The 16,799-nt window shown below is 39.6% G+C and overlaps 1 protein-coding gene and 1 pseudogene across 19 annotated transcripts in view; one reads left to right on the top strand and one right to left on the bottom strand.

The window, feature by feature from the left end:
* IL1RAPL2 (interleukin 1 receptor accessory protein like 2) overlaps nt 1-16,799 on the bottom strand; it is a 1,479,983-nt gene that overhangs the window by 845,859 nt on the left and 617,325 nt on the right. The gene's annotated exons all lie outside the window — the stretch shown is intronic.
* LOC133242995 (small ribosomal subunit protein uS10-like) lies at nt 7,344-7,818 on the top strand (annotated as a pseudogene).

The following is a 16,799-nucleotide window of genomic DNA, read 5'->3' as shown; positions in this document are numbered from 1 at the left end:
TGCTTAAATTACTAAGCCTGCTTCTAGGCAAAGGGCATATTTATCTTGATATAAAATAAATAATATCATTTGTTACATTTTGGTTGCTGAAAATTTAATATGATGCTTAGATCTATGAGCAGTGTTTATATAAATATCCTTGCAACAGAAGTCAAGGTATATAACTGAGAAGCCTCCATTTCTGGCCTACATTTCCTTCTAGGAAGAAATGAAACCAAACAGACAAAGTAAGGTTTGGCATAGTCCATTGCATTTAGATGCTCAATTTATATTTATGGAATTAAATTGGAAGAAAACAAAAATAGGTTCTGGCTCCAGTTCTGTCACCTAATAACTGTGTGACTATAGGAATCTGGATACGTTGTGAGGAGAAAGAACATTCTAGGCAGAGAAATGGTCTGCACAAGGACATAAAAGAATGAATACGCATGAGGTATTCAGTGAGCAGGGCCTCCCTGGTGGCTCAGTGGTAAAGAATCTGCCTGCAATTCAGAAGCCACAGGAGACATGGGCTTGATCCCTGTATGGGGAAGATCCCTGAGATACTAGCAACCCACTGCAGTATTCTCACCTGGAGAATCTCCATTGGCAGAGGAGCCTGGCGGACTATAGTCCATAGGGTTGCAAAGAGTTGAACATGACTAAAGTGACTTAGCACTCACACATTCAGTGAGCAATGAGGAGACCAGCCAAACCAGCAAAAGGCTGTAAAGGTAAGAAGGAAGGCACAAGAACACATAATCACATGGCATAATATTCTGGACACATCACCTACAGATTCACAGTGAATACCTGAAATGTTGGGTCAGTTTTCCTCAGAAGACAGAAAGAACCAGGTGGAATCAGAGAGACTGCCTTTTGTGTTTCCATTCATACTCTTAATTTAAAATCCAGGGGTAATTTCCTTTTTCTATGGATCATTCCGTAAGGGAAGATAATTTTCTGAAGCTGAGAACAATCAAAATAAAATGTGTAATAATATTCAAAGTAGAAATATTATTGACACTATAGCACGTATGTCACTCAATAGAAAGACACAGGAAAATATATTCAGGAGCAATAAACTTCAAGTTAAATAAATAGCATTAAAGCTTATAACAAAATTACAGACAAGTAATTCAAGCTCTCTCAAGGGTCTTACTTTACTTCAAGGAAAACATCTTCCAATTATCATAAAAAGCCCTCTCCAATTTTCACAGTTCATCTATAATAGGCTGATTGCAAATGTAAAGTGTATGACTCAGGTAGTGCTGAATAGTTAGCTATAACTATAACCTCCTGTGTAATGACAAGCAATCGGAATAGCAATATTACTACTTAAGCTATTTAATTCAGATTGCTTAGCATTTATGCTAATATTTCTGCTGGAGGGGAAAAAACACAAAAACATGATAATAAACAAGTATATTCTGATTATTAATCTTACATCACACAAAAATATCTACCGAAAAAGAAATCAATAGCAGGAAAAGAAGCATAATAATTCTTTGACTACAGTGCTAATAGGAGAGTATCATTTTCTTAAATATATTTCCCACATTATCATCAATGGAGTGCCTGCAGGGGGAAATAATAAAAAAAAGAACAAAAGAAAATGTTCAGCTCAGAGATTAAGACAAAGAATTCTAGAAAAGGCTTGAAGATGTCTGACCATTAATAACCTTCATGAGTGGGGAGTGGGGCGAAAGCCAATTTTAAAATGTCGTTATATAGTGTCATTATGCAAAATCAGTAGGGAGTAAAGAGAGCTGGCTTCATGCCTTGCTTGTTAAGAGTTAAGCGCAGTGCAGACTTTTCTACCTAGACATGCAGGTAGCAATACAGGCTGATTTTGGACAGGTCAACTAGTTTTTGGAGCAAACTTAAATTTTACAGGAATGCTCATATCCTTAAGAGGTAAAGTGGCCTCCACAAGAACATATCATTAAGTCTTTTGAGACTCTTTTATCATTTCATTCATAAACCCACCCATTTACTGATTCTCTACTATATGCCAGTCACTGCTAGGTCTCAGCCTTCAAGGAGCTTACCTTCTAGTAGGGTAGACAGCTATCCAGGTAAAGGAAAGAGAGATCACATCTACTTAGAAGATGGAGGTGAGGAGAATTGGGAGGAAGTCAGTATTGTCTTCAAAGATGAAGAGACCATTGAGTTAAGACTTGAAAGGCAAAGAAGGGTTTTCCAGGTAGCCAAAAAGAAATTCAAAGTAGAGGAAATAAAATCTAAGAAGTATAACCAACTATGGTGTTTAGAGGGAACTGCAATTATACCTAATTGGGTTTAATCCAAAACTTTCATTTACCTTGAAAAATTCAGTATAGCCCAAACACTCTAGAACCTGGTAACTTTCAATAAATTAGGTTTTACAATATCCAAGTCCTATATATGCAACATCACATCACAGATAAATAATCTGATTTCAGTGAAGTTGCTCAGTCGTGTCTGACTCTTTGAGACCCCATGAATCGCAGCACGCTAGGCTTCCCTGTCCGTCACCAACTCCCGGAGTTTACTCAAACTCATGTCCATCGAGTCGGTGTTGCCATCCAGTCATAGCATCCTCTGTCGTCCCCTTCTCCTGCTGTCCCCAGTCCCTCTCAGAATCAGGGTCTTTTGCAATGAGTCAACTCTTCACATGAGGTGGCCAAAGTATTGGAGTTTCAGCTTCAGTATCAGTCCTTCCAATGAACACCCAGGACTGACCTCCTTTAGGACGGACTGGCTGGATCTCCTTGAAGTCCAAGGGACTCTCAAGAATCTTCTCCAACACCACAGTTCAAAAGCATCAATTTTTTGGTGCTCACCTTTCTTCACAGTCCAACTCTCACATCCATACATGACTACTGGAAAAACCATAGCCTTTACTAGACAGACCTTTGTGGACAAAGTAATGTCTGTGCTTTTTAATATGCTGTCTGCTGCTGCTGCTAAGTCGCTTCAGTCATGTCTGACTCTATGCAACCCCATAGACGGCAGCCCACCAGGCTTCCCTGTCCCTGGGATTCTCCAGGCAAGAACACTGGAGTGGGTTGCCATTTCCTTCTCCAATGTGTGAAAGTGAAAAGTGAAAGTGAAGTCGCTCAGTCGTGTCCAACTCTTCGCGACCCCATGGACTGCAGCCTACCAGGCTCCTCCGTCCATGGGATTTTCTAGGCAAGAGTAATGGAGTGGCTTGCCATTGCCTTCTCCGAATATGCTGTCTAGGTTGGTCATAACTTTCCTTCCAAGGAGTAAGCGCCTTTTAATTTCATGGCTGCAATCATCATCTGCAGTGACTTTGGAGCCCCCAAAATAAAGTCTGACACTGTTTCCCCATCTATTTGCCATGAAGTGATGGGACCAGATGCCATGATCTTAGTTTTCTGAATGTTGAGCTTTAAGCCAACTTTCTTCCCTCCCATCTTTCACTTTCATCAAGAGGCTTTTGAGTTCCTCTTCATTTTCTGCCATAAGGGTAGTGTCATCTGCATATCTGAGGTTATTGAGATTTCTCCCGACAATCTTGATTCCAGCTTGTGCTTCTTCCAGTCCAGCGTTTCTCATGATGTACTCTGCATATAAGTTAAATAAGCAGGGTGACAATATACAGCCTTGACGAACTCCTTTTCCTATTTGGAACCAGTCTGTTGTTTCATGTCCAGTTCTAACTGTTGCTTCCTGACCTGCGTATAGGTTTCTCAAGAGGCAGGTCAGGTGGTTTGGTATTCCCATCTCTTTCAGAATTTTCCACAGTTTATTGTGATCCACATAGGCAAAGGATTTGGCATAGTCAATAAAGCAGAAATAGATGTTTTTCTGGAACTCTCTTGCTTTTTCCATGATCCAGCAGATGTTGGCAATTTGATCTCTGGTTCCTCTGCCTTTTCTAAAACTGGCTTGAATATCTGGAATTTCATGGTTTGCGTATTTCTGAAGCCTGGCTTGTAGAATTTTGAGTATTACTTTAGTAGTGTGTGAGATGCGTTCAATTGTGCGGTAGTCTGAGCATTCTGTGTGATTGCCTTTCTTTGGGATTGGAATGAAAACTGACATTTGCCAGTCCTGTGGCCGCGGCTAAGTTTTCCAAATTTGTTGGCGTATTGAGTGCAGCACTTTCACAGCATCATCTTTCAGGATTTGAAATAGCTCAACTGGAATTCCATCACCTCCACTAGCTGTGTTCGTAGTGATGCTCAACTAAGGCCCACTTGAATTCACATTCCAGGATGTCTGGCTCTAGGTCAGTGATCACACCATCATGATTATCTGGGTCGTGAAGCTCTTTTTTGTACAGTTCTTCTGTGTATTCTTGCCACCTCTTCTTAATATCTTCTGCTTCTGTTAGGTCCATACCATTTCTGTCCTTTATCAAGCCCATCTTTGCATGAAATGTTCAACAGCAAAAGAAACAGAAGCATAAAATACCTCCAAGCAGCTTCAAATATGTCTGGATCCTATGAAGACCAGAGGCTATTGATAATTTTCCATGTTAAGGTTCAGGTTCAAGACTTTCTCATAGACTTTGAGGAATGCTTTCAAAATCTAATTTTAATGATACATATTTCTTGTGTGCATACATTCAAAACCTCATGGGCCACTGTTCCCAGAAATTCTCTCTCCCTCTCCAGTTAGGGAAATAGAGTTACCACTTCTTTCTTGTCATAACTCTAGAGCAAGGGGCAGGTGAATAGTGTGTAGAAATTCACAAGAGTATACTCTTAGCCTGTTTTCCAAATCACTGTATAATTCACTGGTTCATACAGCTGTCTTGTTCTAAAGAATACATAGCTAGTTTAACTTCTTAGTCAATGTCAGAAGGTATCAAGCTAACTAAAGATCTTTTAAAAAAATAAATGTATTCAAAGCAATATCATGTTGCTAGTGTAGTCCTTTGGGATAAAGTTAATCATTCTAGACTCAATGTGTTTTTACCTCAGATGCTCTGTGAGAGAGTACTAAAAAACAATTTGGACAAATGGTTGTTGAGTCTATTCTTCACATAGCCAAGCTCACTCCTGATTTGTGGGCAGTTTCCAGGAGTACAGTGGGGGGACAAAGAAATTCTACTGGAGATCAAACTAGCTTCCTTTTTTACTCATGGAAGGCAACCCATAGTATGATTTGCCAAAAAAAAAAAAAATAAATGAAATAGCCTTTTTCAAATGGTCATTCGAGATAAACTAGGAAAAGCCTGAGAGCCTATCTTCACCACATTATTCCTATATGGAACCCTTACATTCTCTCACTCAGGGCCCTCCTCTTTCTCCTGGCCAAAAATGTTTCTGCAGAAGATGGCATGCACACATTTAGCGTCTTTGAGTTGCTGTTTGTTGATGCACTTGATCTCTTATATGTGTGCTCACAGTAGTACTATGTTTCTTAGACATCAAGTTCCCAGAGGGCAGAGGTTCTATCTCTGCCATTTCTTAGTATAATTAATGTATCATGAAACAGCATGAACAGCAAGGTGCTTAATCAATGCCTTAATGCATTGGGATTAGTGTATAATTAGGGTAACCAAGTAATTGATCAAAGTGGGGCACTTCTGAGAGTCAAGTGGGACACTATTAATTATGTTTAGTTCAGTTCAGTTGCTCAGTCGTGTTGGACTCTTTGCAACCCCATGGACTGCAATATACCAGGCTTCCCTGTATACCACCAATTCCCAGAGCTTGCTCAAACTCATGTCCATCAAGTCGGTGATGCCATCCAACCATCTCATCCTCTGTTGTCCCCTTCTGCCTTCAGTCTTCACTGGCATCAGGGTCTTTTCTAATGTAGTCAGTTAAATACGTTAGGACAAGAGATATGAACCAGGACTGTTCTCAGCAAACTGTGAAGATATTGTCACTCTTCTGACCCAAAACAAGGATTATCCCTTGCAATAGCCAGATTGATTTCTCATGATCATGAATAACACAGTATTTTGAGTTGGACATTACTTCCGAATGGAAAAAAAGTATATACAGAATGACTACAAAAGAATAAAATTAAGTGTTTTCACTCATATATACAATATCATATATACTGATATTGTAGATATTGTAGATGTCAGTTACCCCTCTTACACTAATTTTTAAGCTATATCTATTAATATTAGTATGAATCAAGATTGCCAGGAGAAATATCAATAACCTCAGATATGCAGATGATACCACCCTTATGGCAGAAAGTGAAGAGGAACTAAAAAGCCTCTTGATGAAAGTGAAAGGGAGAGTGAAAAAGTTGGCTTAAAGCTCAACATTCAGAAAACGAAGATCATGGCATCTGGTCCCATCACTTCATGGCAAATAGATGGGGAAACAGTGGAAACAGTGTCAGACTTCATTTTTCTGGGCTCCAAAATCACTGCAGATGGTGATTGTAGCCATTAAATTAAAAGACACTTACTCCTTGGAAGGAAAGTTATGACCAACCTAGATAGCATATTCAAAAGCAGAGACATTACTTTGCCAACAAAGGTTCGTCTAGTCAAGGCTATGGTTTTTCAAGTGGTCATGTATGGATGTGAGAGTTGGACTGTGAAGAAGGCTGAGCGCCAAAGAATTGATGCTTTTGAACTGTGGTGTTGGAGAAGACTCTTGAGAGTCCCTTGGACTGCAAGGAGATCCAAGCAGTCCATTCTGAAGGAGATCAGCCCTGGGATTTCTTTGGAAGGAATGATGCTGAAGCTGAAACTCCAGTACTTTGGCCACCTCATGCGAAGAGTTGACTCATTGGAAAAGACTCTGATGCTGGGAGGGATTGGGGGCAGGAGGAGAAGGGGACGACAGAGGATGAGATGGCTGGATGGCATGACTGACTGGATGGACGAGAGTCTGAGTGAACTCCGGGAGTTGGTGATGGACAGGGAGGCCTGGTGTGCAGCGATCCATGGGGTCGAAAAGAGTCGGACACGACTGAGCGACTGATCTGATCTGATCTGATGACACCTCATCCCAAATCTGATGAAAGTAGGTACATATAAGCAATGAGTAAATGGTTAGGAAAAATATCGAAAAGTTCTTACAATAGGCTTTATTTAAAGGTTGTCACAAAGAGACTAGTTCATCAAGCATATTTGCATTACCAGGAATAAAATTCATTTTTCATTAATTTGCATTTTAAGTCTGTAGCCAAATTTTAATGCATTTATCAAAGGAGAAGCCATGAATTAGCTTTTTCAAGAGAGGGTTAACCAGCTTTAAAAAAATAGATCTGATATCTATTCTTCTTTCTTTTTAATTCCTTTACATATTTATTTTATCTGATTATACATCAAGTACTCTAGCAGTTACATGCTTAAATTCTCTAGGAAAATCTCTCAAACAAAACCTTTCACTGAGCTCTTTGAGGAAGACACAACACCGCTGCAGTGGAGCTCCGTACTGTCTGCTCCTGCTCCTGACTCACTGCTGTTCTCTCTCGAGGAACAAGTTGGTCAGGAAGCCACACCCCAGCCATGGCCTTTAAAGATACCGGCAACACTCCTCTGGAGCCAGAGGTGGCCATTCATTGGATTAGGATCACCCTCTCCAGTCACAACGTGAAGTCTCTGGAGAAGGTGTTGCTGATCTGATCAGAGTCGAAGGAAAAGAATCTCAAAGTGAAAGGACCAGTTCACATGCCTACCAAGACTCTGAGAATAACTACAAGGAAAACTCCTTGTGGTGAAGGTTCTAAGACTTGGGATCGATTCCAAATGAGGATCCACAAGCGACTCATTGACCTGCGCAGCCCTTCTGAAATTGGCAAGCAGATCAGTTCCATCAGTACTGAGCCAGGAGTCGAGGTGGAAGTCACCATTGCCGATGCCTAAATCAACCTTTTTAATAAATCGATAATCGTTTGTTTTTTTTTTTTTAAAAAGCTTTTGCTGAAATTGAGTTAACAAAAGATATATCTGGTTGTCTGACATTAAGCTGAGAATGACCACTTAAAGATGTATCTCAGAATCGAATCCCCTTTGGTGTATTTTCTGTTTGTTCTCTTCCCTGTTCTTGCCATAGTACCAAGATAACAACAGATCATAAGACTAACAAAAATAATGGAGAGAAAATCCAGAGTGTGATTAAAATAATTTGGTTTTGGAACTGGCTAAATAGATGAAAGGTGATGTCTGAAGTGCTTTTTCTATTATGCCATTTGTTAAGGTCATTTTAATAACCGGACAGAGAAGCCCGGAGGGTTACAATCCATAGGATCACAAAGAGCTGGACACTACTAAGTGACTAAGCACAGAAAAGCACATGGATACATTAAGTCCTCCCCTGATTCTTCCAACCGCAGGAGCATAAACATCTAATATGATATTTGTTTTTTTTTTTTTCTTTTTGACAGCTTACAAAGGGGTGAGGAAGAGGTGGAGAAGCACAATATTTTAAATCGAATTTTCAAATTAATTCAGGACAAAAGCCCAAAGCTTCAGCCAAGGTATTTGAAAGGCAATACAGCAATAGGTCAACTCTAGATTTTTGTTTTCCTAATTCTGACTTGAAATAAGAATTAGAAAATATATCCTTCTATTTCACTTTTCAGTTCAGTTCAGTCACTTCAGTTCAGTTGCTGAGTTGTGTCCAACTCTTTGCAATCCCATGAACCACAGGACGCAGCACGCCAGGCCTCCCTGTCCATCACCAACTCCCGGAGTTCACCCAAACCCATGTCCATCGAGTCGGTGATGCCATCCAACCATCTCATCCTCTGTCATCCCCTTCTCCTCCTGCCGTCAAACGTTCCCAGTATCAGGGTCTTTTCAAATGAGTCAGCTCTTTGCATCAGGTGGTGAAAGTATTGGAGTTTCAGCTTCAAATTTAGTCCTTCAAGTGAACACTCAAGACTGATCTCCTTTAGGATGGACTGGTTGGATCTCCTTGCAGTCCAAGGGACTCTCAAGAGTCTTCTCCAACACCACAGTTCAAAAGCATCAATTCTTTGGTGCTCAGCTTTCTTTATAGTCCAGCTCTCACATCCATACATGACTACTGGAAAAACCATAGCTTTGACTAGATGGACCTTTGTGGACAAAGTAATGTCTCTGGTTTTTAATATGCTGTCTAGGTTGGTCATAACTTTCCTTCCAAGGAGTAAGCATCTTTTAATTTCATGGCTGCAGTTACCATCTGCAGTGATTTTGGAGCCCAGAAAAATAAAGTCAGCCACTGTTTCCAATGTTTCCCCATCTGTTTGCCATGAAGTGATGGGACCAGATGCCATGATCTTAGTTTTCTGAATGTTGAGCTTTAAGCCAACTTTTTCACTCTTCTCTTTCACTTTCATCAAGAGGCTTTTTAGTTCCTCTTCACTTTCTGCCATAAGGGTGGTATCATCTGCATATCTGAGGTTATTGATATTTCTCCCAACAATCTTGATTCCAGTCTGTGCTTCATCCAGCCCAACGATTCTCATGCATAGAAGTTAAATAAGCAGGGTGATAATATACAGCCTTGATGTACTCCTTTTCCTATTTGGAACCAGTCTGTTGTTCCATCTCCTGTTCTAACTGTTGCTTCCTTATCTGCATACAGGTTTCTCAAGAGGCAGGTCAGGTGGGCTGGTATTCCCATCTCTTTCAGAACTTTCCACAGTTTATTGTGATCCACACAGTCAAAGGCTTTGCCATAGTCAATAAAGCAGAAATAGATATTTTTCTGGAATTCTCTTACTTTTTCAATGATCCAGCAGATGTTGGCAATTTGATCTCTGGTTCCTCTGCCTTCTCTAAAACCAGCTTGAACATCTGGAAGTTCAGAGTTCACGTATTGCTGAAGCCTGGCTTAGAGAATTTTAAGTATTACCTTACTAGCATGTGAGATGAGTGTAATTGTGCGGTAGTTTGAGCATTCTTTGGCATTGCCTTTCTTTGGGACTGGAATGAAAATTGACCTTTTCCAGTCCTGTGGCCACTGCTGAGTTTTCCAAATTTGCTGGCATATTGAGTGTAGCACTTTTATAGCATCATCTTGTAGGATTTGAAATAGCTCAGCTGGAATTCCACTACTTCCACTAGCTTTGTTCATAGTGGTGCTTCCTAAGGCCCACTTGACTTCACATTCCAGGATGTCTGGCTTTAGGTGAGTGATCACACCATAATTATCTGGGTCATGAAGATCTTTTTTGTATAGTTCTTCTGTGTATTCTTGCCACCTCTTCTTCATATCTTCTGCTTCTGTTAGGTCCCTACCATTTCTGTCCTTTATTTTACCTATATTTGCATGAAATGTTCCCTTGGTATCTTTACTTTTCTTGAAGAGATCTCTAGCCTTTCCCATTCTATTGTTCTCTATTTCTTTGCACTGATCACTGAGGAAGGCTTTCTTATCTCTCCTTGCTATACTTTGGAACTCTGCATTCAAATGGGTATATCTTTCCTTTTCTCCCTTGCTTTTCATTCCCCTTCTTTTCACACCTATTTGTAAGGCCTCCTCAGACAGCCATTTTGCTTTTTTGCATTTCTTTTTCTGGGGAATGTCTTAATTCCTGTCTCCTATACAATGTCACGAACCTCCATCCATAGTTCATCAGGCACTATGTCTATCAGATCTAGTCCCTTAAATCTATTTCTCACTTCCACTGTATAATCATAAGGGATTTGATTTAGGTCATACCTGAATGGTCTAGTGGTTTTCTCCACTTTCTTCAATTTAAGTCTTATTTTGGCAATAAGGAGTTCATGATATGAGCCACAGTCAGCTCCTGGTCTTGTTTTTGCTGACTTTATAGAGTTTCTCCATCTTTGGCTGCAAAGAATATAATCAATCTGATTTCAGTGTCGAGCATCTGGTGATGTCCATGTGTAGAGTCTTGTCTTGTCTTGTTGGAAGAGGGTGTTTCTACTTTTAAATTCAGTTTAGCTTGGTGTCACTTGCAACTGTGAATGTTATATTCACAAGCATATACATACTTGCCCCTCATTAGCCATGCTGCATGAGGCATATGAGCCTCAGAGTAGTACTCATGGCATAAAATCAACACCAGTGACCCTAAGAAATCTCTTTTGTTCTACCAGACCTGTACTGATTTTTCCAACTTGTGTTAACACTATCTCACTCTTACTTATATCCTTTTCTAAATATCTGTGCATGGAGCCACACAAGCACACACCCAGTGAGATTCACCACCCAAACCAGCTTCCATGGAAACCAATTACCTCACTTATTGAAAATTAAGGCTTCCTGTTTCCTGAAGAATTTTCTTTGCCATCCTCTTCCTCTACCCAACACCACCACAACCTATCACTTTCAGATCCTAAAACCAAGAACTGGAGCTTATATTCAAGACTTAAGACTGGCTCAGTTGAGTCTTAAGATGAACTCAATTTCACTTTAAGAAAACTCAAATGGAATGACACAGGCTAAATAAAGTTAGCATTTATAATTGCACCTCCTGTGTGTTCAATGTCTTTACAATTTTCTTCACTTTAAAAATGGTTCTTCTTTAAACAGTCATCAACCTTAGTGAACACAAACAGAATATGACTTATAATTGTGATGTCTATGGTACTTTTCTGAAGCAGAGCAAAGGCTAACAGAGTTTTGCCAAGAGAATGCACTGGTCATAGTAAACACCCTGGATACTCACAGGCAAGTCTGGCTCAGGCTCTTGTGGGGTCACTGCTCCTTTCTCCTGGGTCCTGGTGCACACAAGGTTTTGTTTGTGCCCTCCAAGAGTGTTTCCCCAGTCCTGTGTAAGTTCTGCAATCAAATCCCACTGGCCTCCAAAGTCAAATTCCCTGGGGATTCTCAGTCCCTTTGCTAGATTCCCAGATTGGGAAATCTGTTGTTCATTCTAGAATTTAACAGTGCGAGCATTTTTTTGGTATAACTGTCCTGTAGTTTGTGGGTTGTCTGCTCGGTGGCTCTATGGTGGGGTTAACGGTGATCTCCTCCAAGAGGGCTTATGCCACACCCAGAGGTCTGCTGCACCCAGAGCCCCTGCCCCTGCGGCAAGCCACTGCTGACCCATACCTCTGCAGGAGACACTCACACTCAAAGGCAGGTCTGGCTCAGTCTCTGTGGGTCTTCTGGTTTGCACAAAGCTTTGTTTGAGCCCTCTGAGCATCTCTGCCAGGTATGGACTTTGATTCTAAATGTGATTTCACCCCTACTACTATCTTTCTGGTGCTTCTCCTTTGCCCGTGTATGTGGGGTATCTCTCTTTGGTGGGATCCAAAATTCTCCTGTTGATGGTTGTTCAGCAGTGAGTTGCAATTCTGGATTCTTTCTTGCAGGAGAAGATGAGCACATGTCCTTCTGCTCCTCCATCTTGTGAATGTACCATAAATCTGGACATCACCAGACCACAAGTCAGCAAAAACAAGACTGGGAGCTGACTGTGGCTCAGATCATGAACTCTTTATTTCACAAATTCAGACGTAAATTGAAGAAAATAGGGAAAACCACAAGACCACGCAAGTGGGACCTAAATCAAATCCCTTATGAGTATACAGTAGAAGTAACAAATAGATTTAAGGGATTAGACCTAAAAGACAGAGTGCTTGAAGAACTATGGATGGAGATTTGTGACATTATGTAGGAGACAGTGATCAAGACCATCTCCAAGAAAAAGAAAAGCAAAAAGGCAAAATGGTTGTCTGAGGAGGCCTTACAAATAGCTGAGAAAAGAAGAGAACTGAAATGCAAAGGAGAAAAGGAAAGATACACTCATTTGAATGCAGAGTTCCAAAGAATAGCAAGGAGACATAAGAAAGCCTTCCTCAGTGATCAGCACAAAGAAATAGAGGAAAACAATAGAATTTGAAAGACTAGACATCTCTTCAAGAAATGTAGAGATACCAATGGAACATTTCATGCAAAGATGGGCACAATAAAGGATGGAAATGGTATGGATCTAGCAGAAGCAGAAGATATTAAGAAGAGGTGGCAAGAATACACAGAAAAACTATACAAAAAAGATCTTCACGACCCAGATAATCATGATGGTGTGATCACTCACCTAAAGCCAGACATCCTGGAATGTGAGTCAAGTGGGCCTTAGGAAGCATCACTACAAACAAAGTTAATGGAGGTGATGGAATTCCAGCTGAGCTAATGAAAATGCTGTGAAAGTGCTACACTCAATATGCTAGCAAACTTGGAAAATTCAGCTGTGGCCATAGTACTGGAAAAGGCCAGTTTTCATTCCAATCCCAAAGAGAGGCAATGCCAAAGAATGGTCAAAGTCCCACACAATTGCACTCATCTCACATGCTAGCAAAGTAATGTTTAAAATTCTCCAAGCCAGGCTTCAATAGAACATGAACCGTAAACTCCCCCTATGTTCAAGCTGGATTTAGAAAAGGAAGAAGAACCAGAGATCAAATTGCCAACATCTGATGGATCATAGAAAAAGCAAGAGAGTTCCAGAAAAACATCTCTTTCTGCTTTACTGACTATGCCAAAGCCTTTGACTGTGTGGATCACAACAAACTGGAAAATTCTCAAAGAGATGGGAATACCAGACCACCTTATCTGCCTCCTGAGAAATCTGTATGCAGGTCAAGAAGCAACAGTTAGAAGTGGACATGGAACAGACTGGTTCCAAATTGGGAAAGGATTACATCAAGGCTGTATATTGTCACCCTGCTAATTTAACTTATATGCAGAATATATCATGCAAAATGCTGGGTTGGATGAAGCAGAAGCTGGTATCAAGATTGCCAGGAGAAATAGCAATAACCTCATATACACAGATGACACCACCCTTATGGTAGAAAGTGAAGAACTAAAGAGCCTCTTGATGAAAGTGAAAGAGGAGAGTGAAAAAGTTGGCTTAAAACTCAACATTCAGAAAACTAAGACCATGGTATCCAGTCCCATCACTTCATGGCAAATAGATGGGGAAACGATGGAAACGGTGAGAAGACTTTATTTTCTTGAGCTCCAAAATCACTGCAGATGGTGATTGCAGCCATGTAATTAAAAGACGCTTACTCCTTGGAAGAAAAGCTATGACCAACCTAGACAGCATATTAAAAAGCAGAGACATTACTTTGCTTACAAAGGTCCGATTAGTCAGAGCTATGTTTTTTCCAGTAGTCATGTGTGGATGTGAGAGTTGGAGTAGAAAGAAACCTGAGGATTGAAGAATTGCTTTTGAACTGTGGTGTTGGAGAAGACTCTTGAGAATCCCTTGGACTTCAAGGAAGGCAAACCAGTCATTCCTAAAGGAAATCAGTCCTTATATTCATTGGAAGGACTGATACTGAAGCTGAAGATCTAATACTTTGGCCTTATGCGAATAACTGAGTCATTGGAAAAGACCCTGATGCTGGGAAAGACTGAAGGCAGGAGAAGGGGACGACAGGGGATGAGATGGTTGGATGGCATCACTGACTTGATGGATGTGAGTTTGAGCAAGCTCCAGGAGTTGGTGGTGAACAGGGAAGCCTGGCATGCTGCAGTCCATGGAGTTGCAAAGAGCTGGACATAACTGAACGACTGAACTGTGCAGAAGTAGATTTGATGGCTTTAATTTCCAGCCCCTGCGATATCAACAAAGAAGACATAAGAAGCACCCATATAACCGATCATGCATAACTTCTATAGCAGATTAATGATGGCCACAAATTCTTTGACATATCTCTGGTTGAGAGGGATGGTTCATGTTTTCTCCCCTTGAGTTTTGGCAGACTCTGTGAGTATTTGGAACAATATAATATGAGGAAGTGACTGTGCCAGATTCTGAGCTTGGAAATTTAAAGACTGGAAGCTTTCGTTTCTTGTATCTTGGAACATTTGATCTAAGGGAAACAACTATTGCATAAAAATTCCAAGTAGGCTAAGACTACCACCAAGCTGGGATGAAATCCATGCTACCACGTGGAGTGGCCACTTGGAAAGAGAAATGTCCATCCTGCCCTCAGCTTTCCTGCTGTCCAAGCTAGGCTCTAGATACATGTGTGAAGAAGCTGTCTTGACATCTGGTCTTCAGATGATTCCAGCACTAGTTCTTTGTAACTGCATGAGATCCCAAGTGCCAAGTGATCAACAATTACTAGTCAATGTACAGAACCATAAGAGATAATAAATTTTTGTTAAAGCCATAAGTTTGGGGATGCTTTCTTATTCAGCAATTATTAACCAAATAGTTTCCAACAAAAGGGAACTATTTCTCTTGATGGATTACTGAAAATGAGTACTTATTTAAAAGAAAGATCACCTCATCAATTTGTTTCTCTCATACTCCTTGTACCAAAACACACCAATCTATGTCCCTTCCATTCTTCAAATTCATCTTAAAATGTTCAAAAAATATATATCTGATATCAGTCCTTACTTTTGTATTGTTCCTCTGCATTTCCTCAGTATTCGTGTATTATATTTGCATATTTCTGTAAGCATATTTATACCTCACAAATAGAAATGTTCTTTTACAAAATGAGACGATCTTTTCTTTTTTAAAGGAAAACAAGTATTCCATAAAGAAAGCATATAAACCTGACTATAGAAAATAGGACTTCACACATGGCAGAATATTTTTTCCCTTAGTATTAAGTTTGTGTTTTTCACAAAATTGACATTTTTTAAATAAAGTTTTATTGTGTATCTCTTTTTTTAAGGCCACTTATTTCTCAGTTTCTCTAAGTTTAACAGGAGACTTAGGGTAAAGCCCTCAAAAGAATTCTCACTTCCTTCCTTTGTTTATGTTACAAGTTTTCTGAACATCTACCTTCAGTCTAGCTTCTCATTTCAATAACCTTGCATGGGGAAATAGAGAGCAACCGTTATTCCCTGAGGTTGTACTGTGTCTCTAGTTCTGAAATTGGATGGATAATTTAACTACATGTTTATGCATGAAAACAGCCACTTTTCAGTACATAAGCATTTTCCAAACACTCTTCCTAGAGTCTACTTAAATCTTAAATCACCAGCATGATACCTGCATATACCTATATAATAGAGCAGGACATGCAAAACAAGATTAGACTGCTGAAAAACAGACCTTAACCTATGGAAATTATTTTTCTTTGTTCTATGTATTATAGCATTAATTCAATAACATTTCTAAAATATAACTTGCTTATACAAGCAGATAAATATCTAGAAAGCGTATAAATCATTACTTCCTCAGGTGCCCTCAACAAAGTTCAATGCAATTTAGAGATAAATATGAGAAATGATTACATTTTCTTACTGACTTAAATCCAGAAACACTTCTAAGAAGAGAAATGAATACTCCCATGTTCATTGGAGAAGAACATAATCATAAAGAAAGACAAATCTCATTTTTCACCCATTTAAAATACTCCCTGAGTATCTGTGTTGGGGAGGTGGGGCGGGGAATAGCTGGAAAATTAACATGTTTACTTTACTTAATAAAATATCATCTTGAGAAGATAATCCTTCATGTCTACTAAAATTTCACTTTATGTGGAATAAAGTTGAAGGGACCAGAATGACTGGGTAAACTCATTTTAAAAAGTAGCTTCAAACTACTTTTAAAAGGATATAATACTGTTAAACTATACTACATATTAATAACCATTAGGTAAAATGAGGTCATTATTGAAACATTTAAGACTCAAACTCTGCCTATGTCACCGAATATTGTGAATGAAATATAAATTATAAGTAATCTTCAAAAATCAATCACGGGACCCAGAAGTTGAAGGCACTTTAAAGGATTGCTTGTTTTATTGAGGCTTTGATTTGGAAAAACAAAAAGCTATAGTTTTGTGACATAATTTTTTAATTGCTAGACACTACATTTCCATAAACCCAATTATTTCTAACAATTTACATCATGAGAGTCACGGAGACCTATCTGAACTAAAGAAATTTTTGTGATTACTAATTAATTAGCTTTTTTTTTGTTGTTGTAAAATGTGTCATGAAGTTCTG

The sequence above is a fragment of the Bos javanicus genome, chromosome X (assembly GCF_032452875.1).
Source record: "Bos javanicus breed banteng chromosome X, ARS-OSU_banteng_1.0, whole genome shotgun sequence".
In the NCBI taxonomy this organism is placed as follows: domain Eukaryota; kingdom Metazoa; phylum Chordata; class Mammalia; order Artiodactyla; family Bovidae; genus Bos; species Bos javanicus.
The sequence above is the reverse complement of the archived record's forward strand: the minus strand, read 5'-3'. Positions and strand labels throughout refer to the sequence as shown.